Source organism: Manihot esculenta, chromosome 12 (assembly GCF_001659605.2).
Source record: "Manihot esculenta cultivar AM560-2 chromosome 12, M.esculenta_v8, whole genome shotgun sequence".
Lineage (NCBI taxonomy): Eukaryota > Viridiplantae > Streptophyta > Magnoliopsida > Malpighiales > Euphorbiaceae > Manihot > Manihot esculenta.
In genome coordinates this window covers 9,028,819-9,045,385 of record NC_035172.2, presented here as the reverse complement: position 1 = coordinate 9,045,385, position 16,567 = coordinate 9,028,819, and positions in this window count along the sequence as shown.

The window sequence follows — 16,567 nt, the reverse complement described above, 5'->3', positions numbered from 1 at the left end:
TAGATTATGAGAACTCAGTTATTTCATTTCAATTTTTAGATTCAGAAGAAAATGAAAAGTGATTTTTTCTATTAAATAAAGGCAACTTATCCATCAAAATGATTATTTATATTTATAAATTTTATTTTAAAAATATTTATATTTACAAATGAAACCAATTACACATTGAAAATTAGTATATTGGATTAATTAAATCTATATTCCGTTAGGGAACATTTGATAATTTGAAAAAGAATCTCAAAGGAGAGTGAATGTGTAATTATAATATTTGGTTGATATAAAAATTTATTTTTTTTAAAAAAAATATTTTTTTTCTTTTTTTATGGAAAAGAAATTTATTTTTTCAATATGTAAATATTATCAGAAAATATTGCTCATATAAATTTTGGGCTTTGTTTATATGGGCTTTGTGGGCTAGACCCATAGTATCTATAAATTATTAGGCCTATGCACAGAAAAAAAAATGGAAAATTCTCTAAACTTTTTCTTAAGAAACTCAAAACTATTGCTTTTTATTTTTACAACTGAGAATTGAAAAAATTTTAAGGTGTAATATCTATAGGTTTAACACCTTATAGAGATGTATTATTTTTTATTGTATTGATATATAAAGATAAATTATAATATAACTAAAATTGTTTCAAGAGGAGATAACTGCTATTACATAATTAGATATATATGGTTTTCATGATAAACTACAATAAATAGATTATAGCATAAAAATAAAAGTTTCATTTCAAAAAAAAACATAAAAATAAAAGATAAACAGCAAATTGGTTATAGAGAATATTTTCAATAAATTCATTTATAAACCATATATATATATATAATTTGGTTACACCAAAATAATTTTTATTTTATCTAATTAATTATTTTAGACTTTTAACTAATAAAATTAATGAGAGATTTACTATTTAGTCATTATGTATTGTCATTATTAACAAGTCAATTTTTACATTTTCAAAAACTTATTAAAACGTTCTTATCTTTTCTGTTCATCAATAAAATAGTCATTTTGTCTTTTTTTTGTTAAAAATAGATTAAGAATAAAGGAGAAAAATTTTAAAATCTAATTTTACCATCAAATAAAACTCTTTATTTAGTCTATGGGTTTTGTTATTATTAACAAGTCAGTCTTTACATTTTTAAAAATTTATTAAAATGTTCTTATTTTTTTTTTAAATCTATTAAAATATCCTTATATTTTCTCCCTATCAATGAAATAGTTCCTCCACTTCTCCTCCTCCTTCTTCTTTTTTGTTTTGAGGAGGAGGAGGGGGTAATTTAGTTTTTTTTTATATTTTTAACCGTAAAAATAGACAAAAAGATTATTTCGTTGACAAAGATAAAAATAAGAATGTTTTAATAGATTTTTTAAAATCGAGAGATTAACTTGTTAATAATAAAAATATTTAGGGATTAAATAATAAATTTTTTTAAATTAATTTGGCATAAAAAAACCCACTTTTGCTCTTGAAATTTTGGTCAAGGATTAATTTTTGTCCAAAATTAACTTTTTGCCCTATTTAAATCAAAAATTTTGATTTTAGCCCATATTAACCTATTTTGACAAATTACTTGAGTGTGCAATGCACAAGTTCAAGAAAATTTAAAATAATAAGGGAGAGGGAATATTTTTTTCGAATATAAGTTCAATTAAGCCCATTTACTTTTACTCAAGAGTTAAATAAATCAAATTTAAATATTTAGACCAATTAAGGTCCTTATTATTATGCAAGGGCCAAATAAACTCTCCTATAATATAATATTATTTTTTAATAATAATTTTTTTATATAATAAAACTTATTTTTTTAATTTTAAAATTATTTATTATATCAATATATTTTTGAAAATTTTATGTTAATTAAAATATTAAATTTTGATATTTTAAATTATAAAAAATAATATTATATTATATTAGAACTTATGTGATCCTTAATAAAAATATAGGGGCTTAATTGAGCTAAAATTTTTAAATTAGACTCATTTGGCATTTAAGTAAAAGTATAAAAATTTAGTTGGACTTATTTTCATCTTTTATTAGTTTAAACAAAAAAAATTAAAAAAGTGAGATTACAAGAAGTTTAAATCTCTAATATCTCTTTATGAATATCAAAACACCCATTAACATTTCACTTCTTCATCTCTTCAATCCATGTATGAAACTATTTAGATTTTTTTAGCGACTTCATAATTATCAAAATAATATATCTAATATATATTACACAATCGATACAAAAGCTAGAGGCAAATTAATATCATCATTACTTTCCAATAAAGCAACAATAGCAAATAGTAAAAATACAACAGCATTAAAAAAAATCAAAAACTTAAAAATTGATATTTCTTTATAACCTTCATCCTCACTTTTAACTATTATTCTTAATAATACTAGGACTACGTTAAAGAGATCGATGATATGAATAATATATAACCTAAAGGTTATCCATGTAATTATTTTTGTGGTTAAGTCTTGATAAAGCAAGTTGTTAGTTAAAAAAGGTGACTAAGCTTAGGCAATTATCTAATCATAACCACATTTAAGGAGTAACCAAATATTGTAGTTCGTGGATCTGATCCTTATAGGTACCTCAGGAATATTGTATACTTTATTATTATTATAAATATTTAATTATTTTCTATTATTATCATTATTTCAAAACTATTATATTATAAAATGATTTTTTAATTTAAATTTAACGATCAAAAGATAAATTCATCATTATTATTATATTTTTAAATTATTGTGCCATCATAATTAGTATCAATGACTAGTGTACAATAGTCTCGTTATAAACGTTTAACGAGAGAATTTCTAATAACGACTTAACGATCGAATAAAAAAGTCATTAATGATTTTAAACGATCGATTTTTAATATTTAACAATGAATTTTTTTTCTCGTTAATGAGCACTTTTTTGTAATGATCATCAATTAATTTAGTTGTCACGGTTATTTTTGAAGTTAAGAGCATATTTAGTTGATATACTCAATATTTAAAATTACACACTCAAGTGGTTAGCCAGTTTTTTATTGTTTTTAAAGTGATTCTTTAGCACACCTAATAGGACCTAGGTTCTACTGTGTTGAAATAATTTTTTACACCATTTTTCTTTACCAAAGACTAGAAAATAATCTTTTAGCACTATTATTTTTTGAGTTTTAGGTTTGCAAGTATCAATGATAAAAAGTACTCTAGGCAAAAACATCGTCTAATCTCTTATACAAATGGAAGTTCCTTCCAACTAGTTTTTATATTTAAGTTCCATAGATAGTGGAAAGAACTAAAAGGAGGACAAGCACTCATAGAGGAGAAGTGAATCTCAACCCATTGAAAACTATAAATACCTTAACAATCATTGTCAACTAGGAGGAAAGTAGCCAAATACCTACCAATGTTGATGTTAATGAAGATATTTAAAACAATCTTGGATAACTTAGTCATGATTGACACTGAATTTAGGATCAACTTATAATAAAAAATTCTATCACACAATTTGATTCACAAAATGCTAAATATATCTTCTAAAAGTTGCTCTACCATAGAGCTAATTGACCAATATGATTAGAAATGAAAATTATGGAGCGATAGCGTCTAGATTAGAATGTCACAAGATTGAACCTTTGATAAATTACTAAACATGGATGTAATACTCGGCTAGACTCCGGTATCGGAATTCCTACCGTCCGGTGGAACCTCGGATGTCGGAAACCTCTAGAAGGGTGAAATCATGTTTTCATAAAATGTTTTAATGTATTTTATGTTTTTAAGCAAGAAGGAAATTAAGTTTTTAATGAAAAAGACTAAGGAGGCATTTCCAGGTTCGGCCGCCGAACCTCAAGTTCGGCCGCCGAACATGGGATAGTTTAGGGGGGCAAGTTAGGCTTCCGAAAGTGATTCAGGTTCGGCCGCCGAACCTTATGTTCGGCCGCCGAACTTGCATGAGTTTTGGAGGCACTTTAGGCTGCCGAAAGATGGTCTGGTCAGCCCTATATAAGGGCTCCATGGCCGAAACGGGCGAGTTTTCTCCCCATTTTCGGCCAATGGTGAGTCCATGCTCTCCCATGGTTGTTTTTTATGATTTTCGTCAAATCCCTTAAGTTTTAACAAGTTTTATCTTGGTTTGAAGATATTTGAGCAAAAAAGAGCAAGTTTTGGAGCTTGGAGACCAAAGGAGCGAGATCTCCCCCATCTCCAAGCTAGGATCGTTTCTCCTCTAGATCTTCAAGATGTAAGCTTCGATCCTACCATTCTTGTATGTTTTAAGTAATTTTTATGAAGATTTGCGGAGTAGAAATGCATGTTTAGGTTATTTTTGAGTTTATAGGTTAATGTTGAGTTTTTTAGCAATGTGGGTTGTTTATGTATGTTTGATGTGTTGTAGTTGGGGTTTAGGATAGTTTGAGACCCCTATATGCTTGCTGGCTTGAGTTTGCTTGTTGTAGAATATGTAAATGCATGATTGAATGGGTTGGGAGGCTTTTGTGCATGTTGAAGGCTGAGTTCTGCCCTTTGGAAGAACTCAGGTTCGGCAGCCGAAGGGACTTTCGGCCGCCGAACCTGCCTGTGGAGGCCAGCCTTTGGCTGCCAAACCCTGCCCCCGAAAGTAGACTTTCGACTCTGGAAGGGAGATTCGGCCGTCGAAGGTGCCGCCGAACATGCATGAGTTTCGTCTCTGGAGAGAACCTTCGGCCGCCGAAAGTGCCGCCGAAGGTGCATGACTTTCGGCTCTGGAGGGACTTTCGGCCGCCGAACCTGCTGCCGAAAGTGCCCTGTTCAGCCTTCCTTTGCATGATTTATGTGATTGTTTTAAGGTGTTTTAGGGGGTTTTTGGGGGAGTATTTTATAGTCATGTTCATGTATGTTTGGTCCCTCATTTGAGTCCACCTGTGTAGGTTCGGACCCGAGGAACCGAGGACCCCAGCAGTGAGACAGCTGCTTCAGTGTCTAGTCAGAGCTAGCCAGAGGTGAGTGGAATAACTCTCTATGTTCAAACAAATAATAAAAGTTTTAGCATGATTCACGCATCACGAATGCCATGAGATATATTAGGGTGCTTGCATTAGAATTCACGAATATGTTGCATTGCATATTATGTTGTTGATGCGGATGAATGTTGAATGATCCATTAGCCCTCATATGTTATGACATGACGATAGGATATGGAAGTCCAGGCGTGCATGCTCTACGCCCCTGGCACTATGTAAGAGAAAGTCCGGGTGTGGCCTGTACTACGCCCCCGGCACGATTGGATATGTATGATATAATATGGAAGTCCAGGCGTGCCTGCACTATGCCCCTAGCATGATTAGACTGTATAGAGGGCTAAATGGTGACAAGTTCATCCTTGATGTGATTTGTTTATGCTGTGATGCATTCTACGATATCATATGTTTTAAATATAATGTTTTATTATTCTGCTCACTGGGCTCTAGTAGCTCACCCCACTCCCTTAATCCCCCAGGTTTGCAGGTACGAGATAGACCAGGAGGTCAGCTAGAGTAAAGTCATATTTATGTAATAGTTAGAAGTGGACATGAGAATAATGTAATGTAAAGTATAGCATTGAACGGTTATGTAATATAATCAATATGACTAGAAATGATTTTATGGATGAAACAAGTTAAACATGTCTTCCAAGATTGCTCTAACACATCCCTAATTAACCAATATGACTAGAAATGATTTTATGGAGTGATAAAATTCAGATTAAAATGTCACAAGGCTAAATTTTGATAAGTTACTAAGTATCACAAAAAGTTAATTTATCTTTGCATTGAATAAAAGAAGAGCATGAGTTCAACTAATAAAAAAGTCTCATTATAAAGAAATATCAACTTCCTCTTTATGTACAAAATAAATGTTATTACAGCAAAAAATTCTCTTAATCGTAATTAAAATAGAAAAATAAAATAAATTCTAGTTGAAATAAGAAAATATAAGGTAATTCTAGTTGAAACTATAGGGACATACACTTCTTTTCTTGAGCTGTTATACAGGCTCCTTCATCTTGGCTAATGCGTTTGGTGATTAATTTAAAAAGTCATGATATTTTTAAAGACTTGAATTATTTGCCTTTGTTTTCGAGCTATTAATTTGATTTACTCATTTTTCAGCTTTTTCCCGGTGCCCATTGGTTTGTCAAGATTTCTTTTCTCTTAGTTTGTAATTTTTTAATCATTTTTTGATTATGTAGTTTTTTAGGCTTTTTAAATTCTAAGGGGATTTTGGCCTTGAGTCATCTTTCAAGTTTTTGGCTCTCCGTTGCCTTCTGGGCTCTTTAGTCCTGAGTCATCTTTTAAGCTCTTTAGCTCGTCATCGTTGCCTTCCAAGCTCTTTAGCTCGTAATTGCTACCTTCTGAGCTATTTAGCCCTGAGTCATCTTCCTAGCTCTTTAGCTCGTCATCATTGCCTTCTAGGCTCTTTAGCTTGTAATTTTTGCCTTCTGAACTCATTAGCCCCGAGTCATCTTCTAAGATTTTTAGCTCGTCATTGCTGCCTTTCGAGCTCTTTAGCCCTAAGCTGTCTTCCAAGCTCTTTAGCCTGAGTTATCTTCCAAGCTCTTTAGCTCGTCATTGCTGCCATTCAAGCTCTTTAGCCCTGAGTTGTCTTCTAAGCTCTTTAGCTGCTCGTTTGAACTCTTAGGTCTGGGCACATTGGCCTTTTCTTCATTTGGGCACTTTGGCCTTTTCTTTTCTTGGGTACTTTGGCTTGGTCACTTTGACCTTTTCTTTGTTTGGGCACTTAGACCTGGGCATTTTGGCCTTTTCTTCATTTTGGAACTTTAGACTGAGCACTTGGGACTTTTCTTCATTTGGGCACTTAGGCCTTGCTTTATATTTGAGCATAATGGACTTACTATCGCTCTGGGCTTATTAGTCTTGATTTATGTTCGGGCACATTGGCCTTATTATCGCTTTCGAGCTTATTAGCCCTACTTTATGTTCAGGCGCATTAGCCTCACTATCGCGTCCAGGCTTATTGAACTATGTCAGGACTACTCCGGTTAAGGTGGTAGGGAATACCTTGCAGAGAAAGGAATTAGAGTGAGTCTACAGTTCTATGAAGGTCTTGTAGTTGATCAAATGTTCCCTGGAATTCTCGATACCGTTCTATGCAGCCATGGTAGACATCATGAATTTTTTGGGATGGCTTCTTCTTGTATACGAGCTACTAAGGTTGAGGACATCCTCAAACTGGTTTGAACTCCTGCTTGGTTTTTTAGCTTAGCCAGCAGCTCTTTTTTCAACCATTCTAGCTTCTTTTCTACTCCTTCCTCCCTTGCTTCAGCTTTTTTGCACTAACAGGGGACTTGGAGCTAGTTCCTTCTCCCTCACTCTCTATTTCATATCATCCCAACGTTGCGCTCCTATTTACATCAACATCTTCTTCTATTAAACTCCTCACCACATGACTTTTAGACTTAGCCAGTGGATCCCTGGATGTTTCATTGTCTCTTCTTCTCCTGACTCCTTGTGTGATAGTTATTGGCTCAAGGTTTTCAACTCCAAGAACAAATGTGGGTGTCGGTGCTTGGCTGGAGTTTATCATTGGTGTTGGATTCGCAATCACAGGCTACACAAAGCCTCATTGCTGTATGATCTGATTCATCCATATCATAGTTTGCTGCAGCTGCAGCGACATGATTTGTAAATCTTGGTTGGATAGTGGAGTTTGCGGGATGGTGTTTATCGGTGTGAGGTTATTCATGGAGGGAATGGTGGATACCATCAGTGTAGTGGAGTGTGGAAATAGGGTCATTGAAAATCCCTAAGGATTGGGAGTTTTCGGGGTTTGGTTTTCATTCCCAATAGAGGTTGGTGTGTTACTTTCCTAGTTTTCCATGTGGATCTCAATAGGTTTTGTTTGAAAACTCCGGTGATAGAAAAATCTTCATTGTTCCTACAGACGGTGCCAATTGATGAAGTTGAGATCCAAAGGGATAGCAGAATCTTGACATATGGGCAAACAGTTTGATTCAATAGAAGAAGTCATTGGACTGGGATTGGTCCAAAGGGAACTAAATGCTCGTAGTAAATGAGAGTAATGGAGCTGGGTGCTATGTTTGGAGAAGTTCAGGTTTTCTTATGAGTGCAAAGAGGTGGTTTTCAGTGAAGTAAAGATGAACCATGTTTGGGCTTGGCAAAGGTATATATACATCTGGTTGTACTAACTCCCTCTGTGGTGGCGTGTCCCATCAAATAGAACAGGAACGCTTTTTAATAGGCTTTTTAGGCAACTTATTAATGATAGGCAATTGACTAATAAATACTGAGTTGGCTAACCCATACTTTGTTTTTAATGTGCGTCGTCTGTTGTTTATAAGTTACCAATATCGAAAGTTTCTATTATCACATGAGTTTAGAGTTTGAATTTTAATAAAAATTAATTGTAAGTAAATAGATAAAAAAGAAATAAAAATGAAGGTTAAGAATAATAACAGGGAGTTGAGAAGCAAAGTGGGGATCTAGCTCATGCCGACACGGCTCCCACTACGCGTGTCCCGCTGGAGAATCCTGATGATGTAATGTAAATACTAATAATAGTGTGGTTTTTGGTGACTAGTAGCAATAGCATTGTTTAGAATATTGTGTTGGTTGGTGCTTACTTAAAATGAAGTGGATGTTGAAGTTGGAACCTTCTCACAAATTGAATTTAATGTTTTCAATTGTGATTTGAATTCTCTCTGGTTATTATGGGGCCCACATCCCATGAAATCTCAACGACCTCTCATTTTTATTTTATTTTATTGTTATGTTGGTTTTTTATTTTATAATTGAGATTATGCAATCACCTGTTAATATTTTAATATACATCCTAATAATTGTCCTTGCCTTAGTTTTATTATATTATGATACACTACTTAATAATTAATCTTAAACTGTAAACCACTTTTTTCTTTTAATATAATAATTAATTTATTAATATATTACTGTTTCTTGTACATTAAAAATAATTAAAAATGAAATAACGAAGAAGAGCAGCTTTGAATTTTCAGGCATGGAACAAAGGAATTGCTCTCAGGTCATATTGGCTGTGGGTTGAGAATGGGAAGCAAACTATTTTTTTCCTTTAGAAGAATTTAATAAATTATAATGAAATTACATATAATTTTCGTTGCTTTTAAAATGATTGTTTTAAGTTTAAAAAATTAAATTATTTTAATTTTAAATAAAAAATTGATATTAATATTTAAAAAAAGAGCAAAATATATTTGCAGAAGCAATAAATATAAGAATATAATTCTAATATATTGTTCTAAAATAGATAGAAAAATATTACTACTTGTGAAATTTATGAACTAAATAGAAATTTATCTGAAATTTAACTAGCAAAACTGTTACAAAGTATATTTGAGATATGCATGGTTTGCAGGACTAAAATTACTTAATTAAAATATTTTCATATTTTATAAAATTAAATTCTATAATTTTTTGATAAAAAAAAACTAATTAATAAATTTTCTAAAAATTTAAAAATTTGATGGTAAATTAATCCCTTGCAAAACCCCAAACTCAAAGATAAAGTTATAATTCACTCTTTTCTATTTTGTATTTTAAAAAAACAAAGAGAAAAAGATCTTCCTGACCACCACAATTCAGAAATTATTAAAAGAATAACAAATACATTGTGCTTGATGCTGTCTTCTGGAGAAGCTCAGCATAAAGTGAAATTTTTTGAAGAACACAGATCATCAATAAATTATATTTGTGGTTGATAATTTGTTTTATTGAAAAAAAAAAGAGGTTTCTCTGCCTCACCAACAAAAGTTGTCTGGCTCTGCAGGCAGCTGAATTCATCAATAAATCAACTGGACCATTTTGTCTCCTTTTCTTTTCTTTTTTTTTTTTTTTTTTCATATTCGTTGAAATTATGAAACAAACCTGTTTTAATTATATGGAAAACAGAAATTTCTTGGTAAATATCAAATATAATACAACACACAGAGTATACAAACAACAAGTATGCATTCTCAGGATCCTCTCCAAGGTTTCTTTTCTCCTGGAATTCAGGAAAATGGATGATAAGTTGATAACCCATCTCCAAAAACCCCAGAAATATTTGAATTTTCTCTCCAATTCCATCAGGAAAACATCAGGACTCCATGATAAAGACTCTAAACCACTAATTTAACCAATTCCAGGAACAATCTCACTATCCCAGGAACCAGAACTTGCCCTAGAAAACTGACAAGAAAAGAAAAGGAAGGAAAACAAAGAACCCAGAACAAGAAAAAACAAGATGACGAGCTTGCTAACTAGAGATTAAAGAAAGAGAAAAGGCATTTTAGGTGATGTAGAAAACTGTTTTTCATCGTTGTTTGAATTATTACACTGTTGCCTTCTTCTCTCTCTCAAACTCACAATGGTCGGAAGCACTATCTCCATTGAAGCTCCGATGAGATATCTTTGTGTAAGATTTTGACAAGTGTTGCAGAGAAAACATCTAATATGTCTGAGAGCTAAGAAATTAGCACCATGTACCCATTGATCACATTTTCTACAAAGAAACGCATCATCTGCTTGGCAATATAAGAAAGCTCGAGACCCACATAGTTCACAACATACCAAGCTTGAAGCTTCATTGCCTGAACCAGCCTCCTCCTCCTGCGGCTGCGGCTGCGGCTGCGGCTGCTGTTTCCTGCAGAATCTGTCTGGGTTTTGGCTTCTCTCCTCTATACCTCTGCACATTTTTTCTTTGAGTTTGCCTGTCAAAACCTGAATATGGGAGTCCTACTTGTAGAAGAATGGGGGAAGAAATTTAAAGATAGGCTTTTTATATAATAAACAAAGAATGTTCACATGCAGTTTCATGGAAATGAGTACTGGACAGAATTTTAGCATATGAGAGAGGAAATGGAAGGAAAGCCACTAAATGACAAACATGTCACTATTTTTAATCTTCAATCAATCTTTTAATCACCCCTTTTCTGCATTACAATTGTTTTGTAAGGTTAAAGCATGGAATTTCAAACATGTGGCGGAGAAATTTTACTTGTACAATCTCAATAATAATAATTATTATTATTTAAGAAGTTGAAATTATAAGAATCTCAAAATACATGGGATTTTGCTGAATGGGTATGCAAAAGAAGACATGATTAATGTACAAGTTTTGTGATAGATGCTTGGAGCCATGATTTTTGCCGCTGAGTGGTTACCAAGTCAATTTGGGTTACTGAAGAAGCAAGGAGGTGTTTGTAAGTGTATGGCCAAGAATTAAAGATCCTACTCTTGGTGGGACCCTGCCATACATCAAAACATAGAAAGAGAGGGCGGATGTGTGATTTTGCGTAGGACAAGTATGGGCCTTGGGAGAAGTGATTTGACTCTTTTTTTTTTAACATACATTTTGCTTTTGGTACAGATTCTTTTGTGACCAGAATTCAACCACAAATCTAAAGAAAAAAAAAAAAAACACACTACTTTCTTACACTCCCATTAATCAAATAGATATTATCAATTAGTTTATTTCCAAATTGATATCATTGAGAAAATTAGTTGACTATCATTTAAAAAAATTTACTAAATATCAAATTTATTTCTCAAATACCAGAAGTACTCGTTTGGATCTTATCTACCATAAATTAAAATATAAATGAATGAATTTTTCCGTAAAAAGCAGATAAATTTTTTTTAATATTTCTTTGATTCATAATAAATTAGATTCACCTAAAAACTTTTCATCGAATATAAATAAAAAAATTAAATTTTATTTTGCACGTCACTTACAGTTTAAATAACAAAATAAATTAAATAAATAGTATACTATATACTTTAAAATTTTGATATTTTAATAATTAATTATTTAATTTTTTTAATAATAATTGATGTATCCGAAATAGATTTATATTGCTATTGATTAATTCTAAAAAAAGTGATAGCGCCCTCATTTATAGTAACCTTAGCAGCAACTCATAAATTACCCGCCATTTCAAAAAAGAAAATTTATTTTTTAAGAGAAAAAGGAATAAGAGATCGGTTTTAATCCAAATAAATAAAGAGAATTCAATAGAGATCTCGATATACGGAACTAAATGTTTTTAGCCAAAATAGAGTTGTATTGCGATTGATTAATCCTGCAAGAAAGAGAACATAAGATAGTTGGTGCCTACGACAGCCACTTTAATACTCAAGTCAGTAAACTGAAGAATAGGTTGAGTATAAGAAATTCCTTAGAACTCAAGAATAATTGTGTAAGAATTGCTTACCTTTATCTCTGTAATTATTAGCTTTTATATCGTAAAAAAAAAAAAAGAAGAATTGTGTACCTTTGTCTCTGTAGTCGTTAACTTTTATACTCTAAAAAGATGGAATTAATTATAGCATTTTTTAAAAATTCGGCAATGATGTGGCCGATTAATTGATAAGGGATTTCACCGGACTAATCGGTCGGGGATCCCGTGATTACAAGCATAATGGGAATCTGTTGGATTGTGCATACTAATAATAACTTTATGTGATGACTCAATCTCTTTAGAGGAGGGCGAATCTTGATGAAGAATCGGATGCAACAGTTTCTGGGTCTTCCTTTCCACAGGTAGGACCGCGTATCGGTTTATAAGATTTTTGCCACGTGACTCTACGGTGATAGCTCATAATTTATTTTAAGTGATCGTTGTGTTACATCAATAATTAAGAAGTGAATTTAGACCGCAAAATGATATTTAATATTTTTAATTTTATTATATAATTTATTGATAAATTTGATATTTTTACTAAAAAAATTAATATTCGTTTAACTTTTAAGTTTTTTTAACCCTATATCGATTTGAAATTCTTAAAATTAAAATTCCATGGTTTAGAATTATAATTATATAGCTTAAATTTTTTTATTTTTAACTTTTAGTCAATGACCCCTAATTTTTTACAATGACCACAATTGCTCAAATAAATAAAGTAAATTATAAAAACTTCTTTTAAGTAATGGGAATATTAATAAGTTAATTATTAAATTTGACTATTTTCATAAATTCGTTAAAGTACCTATAAATTTTTATTTTATTTTTCTTTTTATCTATTTATTTTTAATATATAAGAAAAATATTAAAATACTTTTAAAAAAAATATTTTAATTTTCTCTAAAAATACATGGACGAATTGTAATATTATAAAAATTTAAAAAATTAAATAATTATTTATTTAAAATTTAACCCATAAAATTGACGCTATATAACAATTGTTAAAGATAAATCATGAGTTATCATTATAAAATAAGATTGCATGGTAAAGATTTGATAAGTTGATACTCCATAAAAAAAAATTTTAAATATCATAATACTAGATTTTCACATTAGATTCTCCACTGAGACTTATCGTTTTTTAAACATGATGAAATTTCACAAAAAGTTATTGTTAATAGATATAATTCAACGAATCTCATTATATTTATAATTATAGAATCTTTTATTTATTAGCTAATATTAATAGAATTTTTAAAATATTCGATAATTTAGTCTACATTATTATAATATAAAAACCAATTAACGCATGCATCTTACATAATTATTTTAAATTTTAAATAATTTATTATATTTATCTATTTTTTTAATTTATTGATTTAAACGTCAGAGTGATTGGGTAGACGTCAACTACCTCATAATTTTTTTTATGAATTGATCAATTACAGTTAACTCTATTTCAGTCACATTAAAAATATACTTAAAATTAAATGAAATGGTCAAAGCCTTTAACAAAATTAGAATTTATAGATGTTTAATAGGTACTTTAAAATAAATTAAATATTTTAAAATAAGAATTAAAATTTTAAATTAAAAATAAAAAAACTTAAATTAAAATTAAAAAATAAAATTGATCAATGGCTAAATTAAAATTTTAAATTTTTTTGAAAGCAATTTAAATTTTAAATTAAAAATTAAAAAATAAATTTCTTGATTTTTTATTCAATAAATCAAGATTGTATTTTTATTGAGTTTAAATTAAAATTTTTAGATTAATTTAAAAAAAATAAAAAACGAATTAAATTAAAATTTTTCATTAAATTAAATTAAAAATTTTCATTCAGTACACAGTAAATTGAATGCTTGGACATTTTTGATATCTTAAAAAAAGTATGTAAAGAATAATTTGAGAATATTCTCATCCATAAGTATAAAAAAATAGACAAACTCACATAAATTACATTTGAAATATTAGTATAATGTATTATTTATTTTTAAAATTTAACATTTTAATCCTTATATTTTAATTTTATTAAATCAAAAGTCTCTTGTTAAAATAATATTTTTTTAGTTTATTAAAATTAAAAAATTATAGATTACATGATTTGTTTTCAAAAAATTTGGTGATATAAGTTTTAATTGTGATAAAATCTAATGATTAAATAATACTATATAACTAAAACTATTTTAGCTATTTAAAAGATAATTAATGAAAAATTTAAATATAAAATTTTTAATTTAATAGAGTTTGATGTTCTTAAATTCAGAATAATTGAATTTATAATGCGATTGTAAGTTTAGTTGGAGAGGAACGTGTTTTCTTTCTTTTATTCTTTTCTTTTTATTTGCTAGTGACGTCTAACAGTGGCACATGTCTCTGTCACGCCGATCTGTACGTATAGAAGTGTTAGATCTCTCTATGCTAGGCGGTCATTTAATTTCTCTCGACATGCATGCGGGCAGAACTGCGAAGTGACTGGATTTGCCATCCTTTACCACGTCATATCACTTGAATTTCTCATTACTGGATTTGAACTCGCAGATGATCCAATTTGCCCCGTGTGTTTGGATCAAACTTTAAGATGTTGGATCGATCTGTCGAAATGGACTTTCAAAATCTTATATCAGCTTCGTTTTTGAATTTGACCTCTTCAAAATAAATGAGAGCCGATGGTCATAAGAGTGAAATATAAAAATATGATTAGATTGGCATAAAAATAAAAATACAGCTATAATGGTAAATGATCGTAATTTCATAAATTTATTATTGATAATGGGAGGGTAATTTATTTTTAATAATAATTATTAATTTTTTAAATTTAATTATAAATTTGTTATTATTTTTTTTAATAATACTGACAACGTACAATGAATTGACTCTAATTGATTGAATAGTGAATAGAGAGCAATAGATAAGTGGTGGTGTGTAGGTGGAAGGTACGTGGAGAGAAGGAAATGGAAGGATTGTCCTTGTCCACATGTTTTTTGAGCGTTGATACCTGAGTCCACATGTATGGTTGAAAGAGGAAAGCTTCTGTATGAATGAGATGTTAAAATTGCATGGAGAGCGGAGGCTATCAAAAAAATAAAAATCTTGAGGGAGCTGTGGACAAATTTAATAAGTTTGCTTGCTTTACTAGGTTTTACTTCATATTTGTGGCCTACGTATCCTTTGCCATTTTGGATTAAATAATACCATTTCAATCAATAATTATTATCTATCCACTAAATTGATTGAATTGTGACTTGTGATGGAGATGTGGGTCTATTTGTTTTTTTTTTTTTTCAAAAAATAAAAATAAAAAAAGAATTCATGATTCACATTGAATTGTAAAAGTTAGTTGTAGCACTTATTTTTTTAGTGACATTTATTTTAAATGAAATGAATTCTATATTTAAGAAAATTTACATTATAATCTCTAAGATTTAGTAAAATTAATAATTTAATTTCTACTTTTTATTAATAAATAATTTAATTTTTAAAATTTTATTTTATTAATAAAATAATATTTATATTAAACTTACTATTAATTAATTATTTATTAAAAAATAACTCAAATTAAAGAATTAAATTGTTATAAATATTAAAATTGTAAGAACTAAATTTTAATAAATTATTAAATTAAAGGACTAAACTGTTATAAAAATATAAAATTTGAGTGATTAGCTTGTTGTAATCTAACAATGAATTTTACCATAAAAATTATTTTATTAATGAAATGAAACTGTAAGCTCTAAATTTTTAAAAAAATTTATTTTTATTTTCTATAAAAAAATAGAAAAACACGAGAAGTTGTTCATTTATAATAACAGAAAATTATTTTTAATTCAAGGTGATAAAAAATTCATAACTTCCATAATTAAAAAAATTAATTAATATAGAATATATTTAAAAGCTTACTTTACTTTAAAATTTTTTACCATGCATTACTATTTTATTTTATACTAATATGTTTAATTTTCTATAGTTACAATTAAATATTTTTAAATAATTATTCAATTTCAATTATGAAAGTGTTATAAAATAGTTAGTATCATAGAATAGTTATTATTTTTCGATTTGAAAATTAATGGAAAACAAATAGAAAAAAACTACTTATAGTTCAATTCTGTAATGGAAATTGGCACATGTTACTTCGTTTCTAATTTTTTAAGAAAATCTTTTTAAGAAATTATCCTAATTTTTAACAAGTGAACGAGCTCTTAGTGTGGAACTTTTTTTGGTTAATTCAAAAATCTCATACTTTAATTATGAATTTTTAATATTATAAAAACCAGCTTAATAGACTGATTTCAATTGATGATTAACCATTTAATTTGGTTGAATGTCAAAACTACATTGTCAGTTCAAATTTGATTATAATGTTCTGTTTGAGTTTATAGA